The following is a 15062-nucleotide window of genomic DNA, read 5'->3' on the forward strand; positions in this document are numbered from 1 at the left end:
CTGGTATCACTCAGACATGCACACTCAATGTGGGGGCAGAGCTTGACCTTGTAGGTAAATTATTTTGTCAGGTATCTCAGCTGACCAGCTGGCACTGCCCAAGCTGCCCAAAGCAAGACAATATTGAAATCCCCAACACTTCCATACTGACTGCACAGCTCCCATCACCAATGGGCCAAGAGTGCTTTGCACCGCTCGGTTCTTTAAAGAACAAATGAAAAACTGTCAAGTTAATGGGGAGGTTTTGTGTGTGCTAATTATAGCACACAAAACCTCGTTGTCTGTGTCCAAGGCTGGGTCACACACTGTTGTTACAAAGCTTTTGTAACTCTACTAATGCCTTTAATATAAGCTCCTATTAATTGTATATTCAACTTAATTCCTAAGCCCAGCGCTACTGGATTGCGCTAGCCAGGCAGCTGACTGTAATTACAGTGTGCTTATAGTGTGCTTAACCCACATTTATAAAGCACGTTAATTCTCATGATTCTGTTTTAATTTGGTGCTGGATTGACAGCCTTTTGATTTTGCTCCACAGATCAGATCTAGCATGAGTGGCAGCCAGGTAAACACACTGTGCCATCCAGCTAAGGTGACTCTCTTGCTCTGGAAGGAGGAGACACAGTGCTTCATCCTCCCTTGGGTAACTGGAACCACACCACCCCTCCAGCTCTCTTTTTTCTTGTACATACCAACTCATTAGAAGTCTTTACCTCCAGAACAGCCACCCTGTTAGAAGGCGTAAACAGGAGTCCAGGGCAAACAGGAGTTCTTATGCCACCAAGGGATCTATAGCCTTCAAAACAGAGTTTCCCTCTTCATGAAATCCCATAGTTCCAGGCCACTATGCAATATTTCAGCAATTCTATAAACTAAATAAAGCATTTCCTCAGCTGTTTCAGAACAACTTTGGACTGTATCTACAGATGACTGTAGGTCAAGGGAAACCACTTTGCCCAATTGCTTTTTTTGCCTATAATGAAAACCTCAAAGAAGCACTGGAAATCCAGCACGTTGCATAAATTTGGAGAGAAACCAACACCTCGTTCACTCAGTTGGCTGTCAGCCCATATGAATTGGCATTTTTGAATGACTTAAGAGCACTGAGGCATACAGGTCTTCCTGGTGCTACTGCCATGAATTATAACAGGATCAGGGTTCACACTGCTTCTGTACCATAGAGGACAAGATGACGGTGGGCCACAGAGGACTAAGAAGTGTTGAAGGTTTACGATGACAATTGTAGCTTGGCTGTATCCAGCACCACCTCCACTTCCCCAGCACTCCAATTAGCAGGTAGCTCCTGCCTACAACGTTCTCCTGCCTCACAAATTATCTTTGCAATAGCTCTTGTTTTACCTTCCTCCACTTTTCCTGGTTGCTCAGGAAATAATAAATAGCAACTACAGAAAGTCCTGTGAGGAGACTCTAGAAAGACCCGTGATCTGCATACCATGAAAGAAGAAGAAAATAATTTGGTTTTTGCCCTGAGAAAAATTTAAGGAAGGCATAAAATTTGGAAAAAGTTGCTGAAAGTGAAAAGGGAATGAATTTTATGTTCAAGGAGTGCAGGACATGAAGCAATGGACTTAGATTGCTACAAGAATGGTTTAAGTTAAACATGAAGAAAAATTTCCACAGGTAAGAACAGTGGTGTACTGGAATTGGTTGGCAAGGGACCTTCCATTCTTCTCTTTTTTAAGGTCTGACGAGGCAAACATCCATCAGGCCCAGCTTAGGTAAAGAGCAACTCATTTTAGGGCATGCCGATAGCCCTAATGACTTCCCAGGATTTCTTACAGCCACCTTTTCTATGATTCTTTTAACCCTTATATTACCTTTTCTTTGTTTGTTTGTGTGGCTATTTCCCCCTTATTACTCTTTCCTTTGGCAAAATAGTTTTAAGTGGTAACACATGCCCGTATTATAAAACTTAATGTCAATAACCAACACTGTTCTCTCATTCATGTTTTCCATCTTGAAAAAGATGTAAACAAACATCCCTCTATTTAGTCACGTAACTACACTGATAAATATTTTCAAACAATGATATTTGAAATAAAATTGATTTATGCACAAAATGGTAACTTCAAAAAAATTGGAATGCCAGGTTTTCAATGAAAGCCTCATCATTTTAGAAGACAGTTTACAGCAAAATGGGCTTAATTGTTGACTTATCTTTCCACAAGAAAAAAAAAAGTAACTTACTAACTTGAAGTAATGATTGCAATGTTCCTTTTTATTAATTTTTGCCATTTTCTGTATTAAACTCTCCATTAACATTTCAATCTCTTTACTTTCAAAAGATGATTACGTATTTTCCAGAAAACAAAGGTAACCAAAAATATATGGACCCAAACTGTTGATATCATATGCTAGACCACTGCCCATGCACACGAGCACATGTTTAAAACACATGCACCAGCAATAATATCTCACCTTTACAAATTCAGAACCTGCTTAATCTGTTTAATGGGAAGCCCTCTGTCCTCAAACGCTGCTCTGCCTTTATCCCAACAGGCAGGCTCTGGGCTTCTCTGTAGATGTGATTATTGCTGTCCAATTCTTTGCCTTTCTCTCGGGCCATTCTCTATACGCAGGATGACTCATTAGTCTCCATCCCCAGCAGGGACCTGACATCCAATTAACCAGCTGACAGTCCTCTCGTGGTTCCCACTACTCCTCTAAGGCTCTGTTTACAAACACAGGCTGTTGTGCCCATAAGGGAGGGGAAGTTGAAAGTCCCCCTGCCAGGCCAGTTTGTTCAAAATCTTCAGAGTCCTTTAAACAATACCTTTGTAGGGTAAAGACCGGACATATTGCTTGCAGCAGGATGCAAGTCATCCTAATGGCTACATCTGCGTTTGGCGGGAAAGGGAACAGCAATTGGTATCAAAACAGGAGCATCGTGACATGGATCTGGGTTTCAGCTGGGAAGCCAAAGGAAATTAGCAGATGGGGAAAACATTGTTGAATTCTGTATGGGAATACATCTATAGAATTCATCCACAGTGACGTAAAGCGCTCTCAGACAAAGAAATACGCTTTTGAGTATAAAATTAGAAGTGTAGCAATGTTCGTGCAACATCTGCACCAGGAGACAAGTAATTTTATTAACTCACGTAGTAAAGAAGCTCCAAGTCCCCCACACACTCAGGCAGGAACATGGTGTTATGTGCAGAGAACACAGGTTTTCACTTCGCAAGAACTCACTACAGAGTGTCTCTGCCTTTGATCTGTACGTGCTGGTCTCACTCATTGGCACTAGGAGATTAGATTTTTTTTTTTTTCCCCTCCATTTTGGCCAGAGAAAATAAGGTGCCCACAAAACTATGATCACTGCTACTCGATTTCCATTTGGCACCAGCTAAACAAGGGAGGATGGATTCTACTCAGACACAAGTTTGTTCTGGAGCAACAACTTCAAACTAAAGTCAGAAAAGCTCCTCCTAACTTGGCACCTGGGACATCTCCCTGGCAGCAAGTCTGAAATTGGACTTGAAATGCCCACGTCCCTGAATATTTACAGGATTTTTGGATCGTTATCTAAATCCTAATCTTTACACCCAGCTCCCTTTCTGAGGTAGATACAAAACCACTGACTGATCCAGATGCTTTTGAACCTGAGCCCAGTTCCTCTGAATTTTCATGAACATGGTCTCATCTTTTGAAACAATCTGCACTTGCTACAAACCAAAGCAGTGCCTGGTTTTGCAGTGAGGAATGCTGACACCTCCTTGAGAAGGTTTCCACTGTCTGTTGCTGCTTTGCTGGGTACAGAATGGAGTGGAGATGGACCCCAAGAGAAACAAGTAAGCATCAGATCCTTGTTCTTATTGCCTCCAAAGCTGCCTTGGACCACGCAGCAGCAGGAGGTCTTACCAGGGCCTTTCACATTCTGGTCCCCAACTCAGCTGCAGTATCCTCTCGCAGGAGGTGATAAGAAATGGCAGAGGGTCAGATCCTTATTTAATCCCAAAAGTCATTTCTGCTCTAACCAGCTAATCACAGCTTAAATGCAGCCTCCACTAAGAAAAGCTATTGCTATATCTGAGTGAATTATATTCCAAACTGTTGTGTACAGATTAACTCTACTCACTAATTAACTGTTGTACCTCATTACATTATAGGAGCAACAATTATAATTGCCATGTGCATCATGGTATGATACCAGAGCCGAGAGTCAGCCAGCATAGCAGTGCATGACTGAACATAAGCCATGTCACTCTGTCCCAAGCCCTGGGCTGTGCTTGAGCTGCAGCCTGGTCACATTAAAACTAAGGGTCCTTTTCAAGTTTAGATCATGCTGCCCAGGACTTGGCCCAGGCAAGTGAGGAAAACCTCCAGGAACAGTGATTCCACAGCCTCCTCTAGCTTATCATGTTTGGGTTTTTTTCTCCTCGCCTCATATCTATTTGGAATATAACTTGTCACCCCTTTTGATCACTCCTCATCCTTTCACTGTGTATACGTAAGAAGAGTTGGCCTCTGTCTTCTCTAGACTCCCCCATGGCAGTGGAAGATTGCCATCATACCCCCTTAGTCCTCTTCTCCAAGATAAGTAAACCCAGCTTCCTCACGCTTGTGTGTTCCGGCCTCCTGACCAGCTTAGTGACCCCCTTGCTAGATTCTCCAGTTTGTCAACATCTTTCTTGCACTTGGAAGACCAAAACTAGATAGAGTACTCCAGACACAGCTTCACCAGTGCTTAGTAGAGGTCCCTAACCATCTCCCTCAACCAGCTGACTGTGGCCTTACAATTGCATCCCAGTATTCGGGTAGCCTTCTCTGAGCACTTTTGCTTTGTCTAGATAGTAAACAAAAAAAAAAAAAAAAAAGAAACAAAAAAAAACCAAACCAACCTGTTTGTTGGCTATGTCAAATCATTCATCTCTGGAGTTCTTTCTGCTGCCTATTATTAAAATTACTGTCTTTCTGTGCTCAGCATTTCCAGTGAAGCAAACTATAAGAACCCTAAAGTTGTTTTAAAAGTCCAGACAGCAACAAGCCCATTCTTCATGGAGATCCTGTAAGCCCATGAAAAAAAATAGCCTCTAACTACACTGTTTTAAATCCTGCAGCATAGCCCAATTCACTTGTGAAAGACCAACAGATGGACAGAAAGAGACACCCTCCTCCCCCCTTTAGCTGGTATCAGTTCCCATTCAATACTCTCCTGTGCCCAGACAATGCATGCTGACCACTCGATGCAGACAGAATTGCAATCTACCTTGATGAACTTCCTAACAAGTTCTGTGTGTCTCTCTCCTTGTTCCTCTACCAGTCACACCCTCTCTCTCTAAATTCTCCTCTAATTAATTCCATATTAAGCACTGAAAATCTGCAGGGTCCTCTCAGACATCCCTCGTCTCTTTCTGCACGGACCCTCTGGGTCCCCAGTGGTAAGCCCACTGGTAAAAAGCTGACATCTGTGCAGCAGCTCACAGGCTGCAATTTCAGGTATAGCATGTGTTGCACCTTGAACTACCATCTCATTTCAGACCCCACCAATGAGACCAATTAAGTACAGAGCATGCAAGGAGCCAACTGAGTGTCACGTGCTGACTATAACCACAAGGACTTAGAGGCCACAAATCTGTTATTACCAAGCTGTTCCTGACAGCAGCATGCTGCCTCCTAACAAAAAGAATAGATTAGAATCAATCAAGTTCCCCTCTGGCTTGTCAGTGGGACTTTGGACCACACCTTTCATCCAAAACTTTCCTCTTCTCCTGCTTCTGAACACCTAGCCAGCTCCAGGCTAACAAGGTGGCTGCTGAGTCAAGCATGAGCTGAACCATATGTTCATAATTAGTTAACTTCTTGCTTTGTCGCTAGAGGCACTATCAATAAATCAGCGACAGCCCGTAGTGGCTTTAGGAGATGCAACGAGCCAACCCCACCCAGCACGGAGCCTTCCCCTCCACACGAGCGACTGGCTGTATTTCATTCCAGCTGCGGCATTGTGCGGTGAATTAACTTTATCCTCAATTTAAAAAGCCAGCATGAAATCAAAAGAGACTTGAGAAAAAGAATAAAGAGAAAGCAAGAAAGAGAAGAGGAAGGGGTGGGAGGAGAGGGAAAAATCCTAGCAGGTCAACTCAAAAAGAGTCTGGTGAGTGACCGTTCCAGGATGGCCCTGCTCAACCCACTGCTGCAAGGCTGCCTGTTGGCAGCACATTAACTTTCAAAGCCATTCTGCCTCTTATTCCCCTGCGCTGTGGTTGAAGGTTTCTTGTTACACGCTGAAGGGGGGACCCAGTGATATAATTGTTTTTAAACCAGTCAAACATATTGTTAAGTAACAGCCTAGATAGCGACTCAAGCGAAGCAAGAGCCAACAGCAGCAGGGTGAGACAGGCCGTCTCAAGGCGAGCGTGCTGCACACAGCACGATGTTCAGCTGTGTTCTCAAGCAAACAGTGGTGTGGCTAGGGTGTATTTTGCGAACAACTCTGTCTCCAGCAGAGCACACGGCAGTTATCTGTGCTCACTGCTCCACTCTGAACCTCAGAAGATGAAGTTATTAAAACAACAACAAAAAAACCCACCACAACCCATTTTGGGTTTCTTTGGGTGTGTGGTGTGGTGGGTCTGGTGGTTTGGTTTTGTTTGGGTTTTTTTTTTTTTTGTGTGTGTGTGTGTGTGTGTGGTTTTTTTGTTTGGCTGGTTTTGGTTTTTTTTTTTATTTAAACATGAGTGAAGAGAGCAAGCTACAACAGGTCCAGTGATCGTCCCGACCTGTCACACTAAGAAATCTCCTGTGTTTTTCGTTCATTGATACCAGACTGAGATTAGACATTCCCCCCTGATCTGGGAAAGCACATGGCAATAGTTACACTGCCTGGTATCAAGCAATGAAGAGTGCTGGAGACTTCTAGAAAGAGATCCACAACACCTGAATCCAGAGCCTGTCTATTCTAAGGTCCTTGCACCTTCATGGACTACAGTTACTCAGGCATCCTGAATACCACCCACAACTAAATGCTGAAATGCTTGTAATTAATTGCTAGTGCAATCATTCTGCCTGTCCGGAGGTTTAACTGAAACAATCTGTGTTTGCAGTGCTCCCATTGGCAACTTTTATTTGGTTAGAGATGCACTTGAAAAAGGTTGTTGCTGTAATGTGGAGAAAGTGCTATCGTCCCCCAGGGGCTGATGGAGCCTACAAAGACGCAGCCATGAAATAACTCCTTTCCCCTGTTTCTGCTCTTTCTGCACCAGCCCCTCATCTCTGCCAACCCTGGTCCTTTAGCAATCTTCTCAGGCTGCTGTGCTTATCCCACCTCCTTTCTTGCTGCTTCCCATAACTGCTCCCTCCTCTGAGAAAGCCTGCTGTTGTCCTGGCACCTCTAGTTTCTTTTGCAGGACAAACTGGCTGGTCTTGCTAGCAGACTTCTCTCTTCCTCTCAGCCTACTCTCCATTACTGAGGAGGCACTTTGCCACCTCCTCCTCTGCAATGGAGCTGCTCAGATTTGTCTGTTCACTTCTCTACTTTGTACATGCACACACAAATCCTGTGAAATCAAAACATCCCTGAGGGGCAACCAAGAATCAGGCAAACCCCAGAAAAGTCTACATGAAGGACGGTGATATCAAGTCCAGCCTGTACTTCTGAAAAGTCTTGGAAGCCGCTGCCTCCTCTTGGAAATACTCAACTCCACAACCACCTTTTCAGGATTCGGGAGTGCTCCTAGCTGCAACCACAAATCTCTTGCAGAGGACGTGGAAAAATGAATTCAAGACTCTTTAGAGCAAAAAGAAAGTAAGAATAACTTTATATCCCAGTGGTCAGGATATAACTCCTAGTGTGGAGGGTGGGGAAACAGAGAGAGAGAGAGAGAACTCGTGTCCTGCTTCCAGGACTGCTTTGGATTTTACAGTAAACTTTTACTGGATAAAACCCAGGAGCTGCTGCTAGTGCAGAAACAGAGCCCAGTCCCTCTCTTCCAGACAGGTGCTTTATCTGATAGGCTGGAGCCCTCATCTTGTTTGAGTATTTCCTCTTTACTAGGAGGCTTTTCTACTTCATTTGGATGTATCTAAAAAGAAAAAAAAAAAAAAAACAAAAACCTCCCAATACCATGGATGTCTCCTACATAATTTTAGCAGAACAATTCTAAATTTTAGATCATCTAGCAAAGCTATTAACTGACATTTTCAGTTCAAGCCAAGAAAGGGGAAACCAATTATTCTACAATTCTTTTCCTCACTGCCTCCCATTGCCACCTCACCAACACTGATCCTTTCTCTAATACAATCTTTTCTATCACTGACTGAATTCAAATCAAATAGAACATTTTTCTGGAAGAGGTTGTGTTTTAAAGACCTGGACATAATTAAAAATCAGACTTCTAAAAACCACAAGAAGATAAAAGAGACACTGTTGATTTTAACAGAGTTCCTTGATCTTTTTGTTTCACAAGAACTAGTCTTGTCAAAGGCCCCTCACCCCTTTAGGGAAAACAAAACAGAATGCCAAACAGAAACAATCACCAAGAAAGAAAGATGTTAAACCTGATTATCACAGCCAGACTCCCATGCTCAAGAAATTTCATTCAGCTTATACACACAAACATTTCATCTGCAGACGTTCTGCTTTCTTATCTTGCAACACAGAGTCTGTCTTCAGTGATAAAGACAACTTTATTCTTCCCCAGTGAAAAATGAAATTAATCTAGTCCACAGAATTTGGAAAGCATGTGGATGCTGCTGTCTCAAGAGTATCTGACCATTGATGGACTCCTTTCAGGAAGGGATGGCTTGGCATCTCCATCCTGTGCAGGTTGAACAAGAGCTCAGCAGGTACATCAGGGTTAACATGGCCAAACGACTACATTCATACATCAGCTGTATATGGGCAGTATCAGCACCACAGTCACAAAGAAAGAGCAGTCACTAATTGTGGACCCTAAGAAAACAATGTTTAAATGGAAGCTGAGATCCAGATACAAAACTGCAAAAATCTAACTCTATCACTCTATTCCTTTGTAATTTTCAATAGCAGCGAAAAGCAGAAACAGACTTTCATGGAATTTTTTTTCTGAATATGACTGGGAGGAAGGTCCTAAATCTTTAATCTTTATCAAAATACACACTTTAGAACCTAATTTTAGAAAAAGTCTGCAGAAGCTGAGTGCACAGCTCTGTGCTACCTCCACACTTCATTGTTTTTCTATAGTACAGATATTCCAGAACATTAAAGAATTGTCCTAAGGCTCAAGTTTCTGGGACTATATTTACACAATTACCTAAGAATGTCACCTTAAAAGGTCGCATAGATGCAAAAAGAAAAACACAAACAAACACCCAATTCTTTAAAATTGGAACTTTGGGAAATCTAACAATAAGAGGCAGAAAGGTTAAAAAAAAAAATTTATAGTGTGTCTCAAGACTCAGGGAGTATGATTTATGCCATTTTAACTCTTTACAAAGGCAATACTGATTTTAGTACCAGAAAAAAAAAGGGGGGGGGGGGTTCGTTTTAATTAAAAAAAAAAAAAACAAAAAAAAACCAAAAACAAACAGGCTGACAATAACATTGCTCCAATGAAGGCAAATACATAGATTTACATCATTAGATAAAATTAACCTATTATTTTGGATTTGGAAAACACTGGTGAAAGAAAGACACACACTACTGACCTGGACTTATTAACGGAAGTAATCTGGTGCATAACTGTGCTTAGTGAATAAGCAGAAGATAATTGCTTGCTGCTTCCCAGGCTGTCTCAAAAACAAACCAGCCTTTCTCTCAGCTTTCGTATTCGAGAATATCAGAATTTTCTTACACAGTGACATCTGAGATGGAGGGTGAGCCTTATGCCTCTATATTGTTCAGTTCCCCTCCTCAAAACTTAAATCCAATTATAAGAACCCGAGTGAAGGCTCCCCGATTTACTTCCCAGAACAACCTTCCTGATCCGCACGGGTGGGACCAGAGGAGGGATGCTAGCAAGCCCTCTAGTGTCCACCTACTGCATGCTTCTATAAAACACACTGACCATCCAGGAATGCATAAAAACCAAAACGTTTTCAGCAATAAGCTATCTCTCCATATTCATGGTACCAGACTACATCTTTGAATGTATTGAAATAATAAAATAAAAATTAAAAAAAAAATAAAATCAAACCCGCCAGCAATTACAGTGGGCTATTCCTTAGTAAAGGACATCTAACGTAGTATCTTCCTCATCACACATTTGGAATAAACAAAAAGAGATAAAAGAGAATTATTGAAGGCCACTTTGCAGGCCAGCAGCCAACCCAGAAATGAGCACTGTAGACCTTTTCAGTTTCCCAGTGTTTTGTTTCACAGGGCCATAGTTCCCTTGGGCCCAAGGCACTAGGTGTGCTTGCCCAGACTCTTCCTTGTAGAGTCCTATCTCCTGGGCATGGGAGACTACAGATAGGTCTAAGCCCTACCACTAAACACAAACTCCCTTGAAACTTGAGGAACCACAAAACAACATCCAACAGCTAATAGTAGCATCCTGATTAAATTAGTTCACTTCAGATGAACCTGCTGCTTTTCAAACAACAGTACACCTTGCCACCTCTAAGAGGGAAGCCAGTGAACACTGACCTGAGCAAACAACAGTCCTAACATGCACGTTAGGAGGCTGCTGAGCTTCAGTGCTAGCCATGGATGACACACCAGCCATTGGGGGTTCTATAAGTGGCAAGAGGTCTCCTTTCTGTCTGACTAGAAAGAGAGAGAAGAAAGATGAAACAGAACACATGGGGCTTCTGGGTAGCTCAATAGTTGCCATTTAAGTCTCTATTCCTTCCAGTCACGTCAGCAGACTAGGACACAAGAATCTTGAGCCAAGAGAAAAATTCTCCTCTCCGAAGCCTGCTTTGTTGCACTGTACAAACCTCTTCTTTCTCTCCCTGCTGTACTACTACAGTTTGCAATGAAATTGTAAAATTACAGTAAGGCATCGATGAATCCTGCTCCCTTATCCAGAGGCAGTTAAAAACCAACAATTTCTCTTGTTTCTTATTCACTCTCAGGCCTTTTTACACTGCTTTGGCACAGGACAAGGCTGTCAAGTGGATGCAAACCTCCCCCCCACCCCTTTCACCTCAAGGATAGCATAAAGTATAACTGGACAAAAAAAAAAAAAAAAAAAAAAAAAAAGGAAAAAAAAAGAAAAACACCACCACAACTGCTGTTCGCAGGAGTTCTCCACTGCACATCATTGCTGCAAGAGAATCCACGCTGCCAATGAAGCATGTAAATTTTAGCGTAAAATGAAATTTCAGCAAAAATTCAGGGCAGAAAACAGCTCTGATGTGTTTTGAATGGAATTCTTCTTTTAAAAGGCTTTGGGATTTGGAAGACATTTACTCTTTTAATCCATTATATCAAAATCATTGACAAAATCACAATGAAACATTTTGTTCCTTCCTAAAAACAAAAACCAAAGAGGGGGAAAAAAAAAAATCTCTCACAGAGAATTAAAAAGCATTCAGGTTTCATTCCAACGAGCTGGGCGTCAGGACCTCAGCATTCTTCAAGAAAAGAGATTATTGTCTCCAGCCAGCTCTGGTGTAAGCCTGTAAAATCCTCTGCCAATCTTTTAGATGAATTACCCGCCAACTAATTCCTTTTCATCACCAGTTCATCGAACACTACCTGCATGGACTAGGAGCTGGAAATTTTATGTATACAGACAGAGTTGTTTTAGTAGAATATCTCCCTAGTGACTTACTGTTTTAACTCAGCCTTTGAACAGCGTGCACAAAAAACCTGACATCTTTCTCAGCTCGTGACAACAACATCCTTCACCTTCTGACCCCCGACACATTTCCACACATCCTAGGATCTTTCTTTCATTATTGATTAGGGAAAGCAATGCCATACAGCTCTGCAATGAAGAGATGCCCTCACATATATTTACTCAGATCACAGACCTCTGCCAAGCCTCCCAACTGCCAGCCAAGAATGGAAAGTGCCCAGCTCTACACCCAAGGAGAGATGGAGGGGAGCCAGACTTCCAACTCCTGAGCACCAGCCAAGAGGAAAAGCATTATTAAATAGGTGAAGCCCAGTACATAGGTACTGACTGGCAGCACGATGCACATTGGAGGAGCTCACAGGCCAGGTTATGAAGCAGGTAGATGCACCCATCAGTGGCTGATTAGACATGGGGCCCCCATTCAGCTCTACATCTGGTGCCATGAAAATTCATCCTAATTTGGATGAAACTCGTGAGCTAGGCTTTTCTGGCAGGTCTCCCTACAAAATAGTTTGACTTCAATAGAAAGCACCATGGAGAAAAACATGGCTTTGCAGCACACCAGTCTTTCTCTCATAGACTCAGCAATTTCCCCCAAACCACGACAGTCAACGTTCGTAACAGTCAAGAGAAACTGTTTCTATCACCTGTCATTTAACCATGGGACTACTTCAGTGCATTTTTTATACCACTGAATCACTCTTCTGTGATTGAAAGGTTATTCAGGTGCAGCATGACAACTCAGTTCAGTGGTAACCTCTGGATGGAGGCACACCAATACGGAAGTAGCGTGCTGCTGATGCCAGACCAAGAACAGGCTTCAGTTCCAAAACCACATCAAGGTTTACATTAAAACTCCCATCCAGTTAGCCCCCAAAACTCATGAAAAGTTTTCTGTTCACAATTAATATTGCTCTTGATTAATCCAGTGGTCACAGACAAGAACAAAGGAACTCATTTTGCCAGGGGCTATGCGAATACATTTTTTATTAAAGAAATGTAAAATCTAAGCAGACACATCACTCCTGATTGATAGTTGAGGAACTGAAACACAAAGATGCAGAGACTGACTTGGGTCTATGCAGTAAATAGGTGATGTTCTAAGGCTTCAGACCTCAAGTATAAGAGCTGCTATAACACTGTGTAACATCAGGCCCAGGAGTGGAACATATTTCTATCCCATACACCAATCAGATTGGCAACAGCAACAGATTCCCAATTGTAGTTTTCAGGAGAATCCATCAGCTTGTTAAAAGCCAGACCCAAGAGACTCTAAAGATGCTACCTCTTTAGGACCTCATTTTTTATGATACAATTCCAGCCACTCAAAAGGAAATATGCAATACATAGGGACTGGGATGCATTCTGAGACAACATGCCTATAGGACACTAAGCCACTGAAATTAGTGTCCTCTTCAGGCAGAATATCAGTATAACCTGTAGAATTAGCAAAAATACTCAAAAGAAAACTCCAGAATTATAAAAAGCATTATTTTATTAATTTTAATACCACAATGCTCTCATTCTCAGTTACATTCAGTAGTAGTGAATGCTATAAACATACCCTGTGCTACATAAACCCAGCGCTTTTCCATTTGTCTTTCTGTTTCAGGAGATTATTCCTCCTTCCTGCATCTGGGGGTATAACAAGCTGCAATGTAAAGTGCTGTGAAAAAATAAACAGTCACCTACACTGATTAAAGATGAGGTGTGTTAAGTGCTTCTGAGATGGTCAGGAAAACAGAAAAATGATTACACAAAAGTAGACAAAACCAGCATAGCTTGTTGTTTAAAAGCACATCAAAATGGCAAACACAAGATGAAAAAGCTGAAGCCCATAAATGGCACAAAAGCCACAAATCTCCAAAAATAAGTTTAGATCAGAAATTAGAGTAACATTTTTAACAGTCCAGGAGAAGCAGTATCAGTGTCACAAGAGAAAGCATTGGAGGGCTAGCATTGAAGTTTTATGAACCAATTGCCCAACCAAAGCAGACAGGACAAGAAAACCCAGAAGTCCCTTCTCGTCCTAGAGCTTCATAAGTAGTTCTTTGTGCTTTACCTAGCAGATCTCTCTTCAAAGCAAGGATCTTCTGTCCCTTGTGAAACAATGGTTGCATCCACAGAAGAGAACCAAGATTAGCTGTTAACAGAACAGGAGTGATGACAGATGGGTGAGCACTTATGCATAAAACACATGGCACATATACATAAGGAGTATGTTTGAATAACGTGTCTGGCATGTATTTCATCTGCAAGGATATTCTATATACAAAAAAAAAAAGCCACTACCTATGTACAAGAACTCCAACTTTTTCAGAAAAAAACCCGAACATTGCTACATAGATTTGTATCTATGGAACTCTGTTTTTAGAAGAAAATGTGAATGTGATTGTAATGTGATTTTCCAGTTCAAAATTAATCACATCCAATAAAGAATATCCCTCCAAAATCTTAATGTCTGCATAGGGAGATAATTAGTTCCTTGCACAGTTGCTACTCAGGGGATAAATGTGCAAGATGGCCACAAACCTGGAGGAATATAAATTCTCAGCACTCTGAGCAACTTAAGACACTTTCTAGAAGTCCAAAAATAGTTTCAAAGCAATTCAAGATTAATTGAATGTGATATATATTCATTTGGATTTTCATTATTTAATTTGAGCATACATAGTACCACACACATACAAATCCACCAGATAACATTCATTACACAAATTACATTTCTAGATCACTATAAAATGTTATCCTTTTCTATACTGCTGCCAAAATACAACTTATTTCCTTGAAAAAAAAAAAAAAACCAACCCTTTTCTGAATACAGACAATTAAGCACCAGTAATACTAAATTCCCTTCTAGGGACCTATCATGGATAAATCTCATCCAGTGTGTAACAGAAAACATAGAAACTAAATCACATATACCTAAATGCACTGCATGCCTTCACTTGAAATCAGAAGAAAGCATTGAAGCCACCATAAGAATCACACCCAGGTAGGACAGCCTCTATCCATTGACTCACCACTCTTGTTGTGAGAAACTGCACATAAACCCCCCAAAAAAAGGTCTATTACAGTTTTTCCGTCCTGAAGTCGTCTTCTCAATTTGTTTGCTCCTAAATACTTGTGAAACTACACAGTACTAGGCAGTATCAGCACAGGAGAGCTGGACCCCAACAGCACTGAAGACTCAGTTTGACTAACTGCTTTTTACAGCAAATGAAGCCCACAGGTGTATTTACTGCCAGGTGACAATGATTTCAAAATTAGTGATGGAAAAGGTAAATATTACCCTAAAACATACCAGTAAGAGATAAA

The sequence above is a fragment of the Chlamydotis macqueenii genome, chromosome 9, assembly GCF_036417535.1.
Source record: "Chlamydotis macqueenii isolate bChlMac1 chromosome 9, bChlMac1.mat, whole genome shotgun sequence".
NCBI classification, from domain to species: Eukaryota; Metazoa; Chordata; class Aves; order Otidiformes; family Otididae; genus Chlamydotis; species Chlamydotis macqueenii.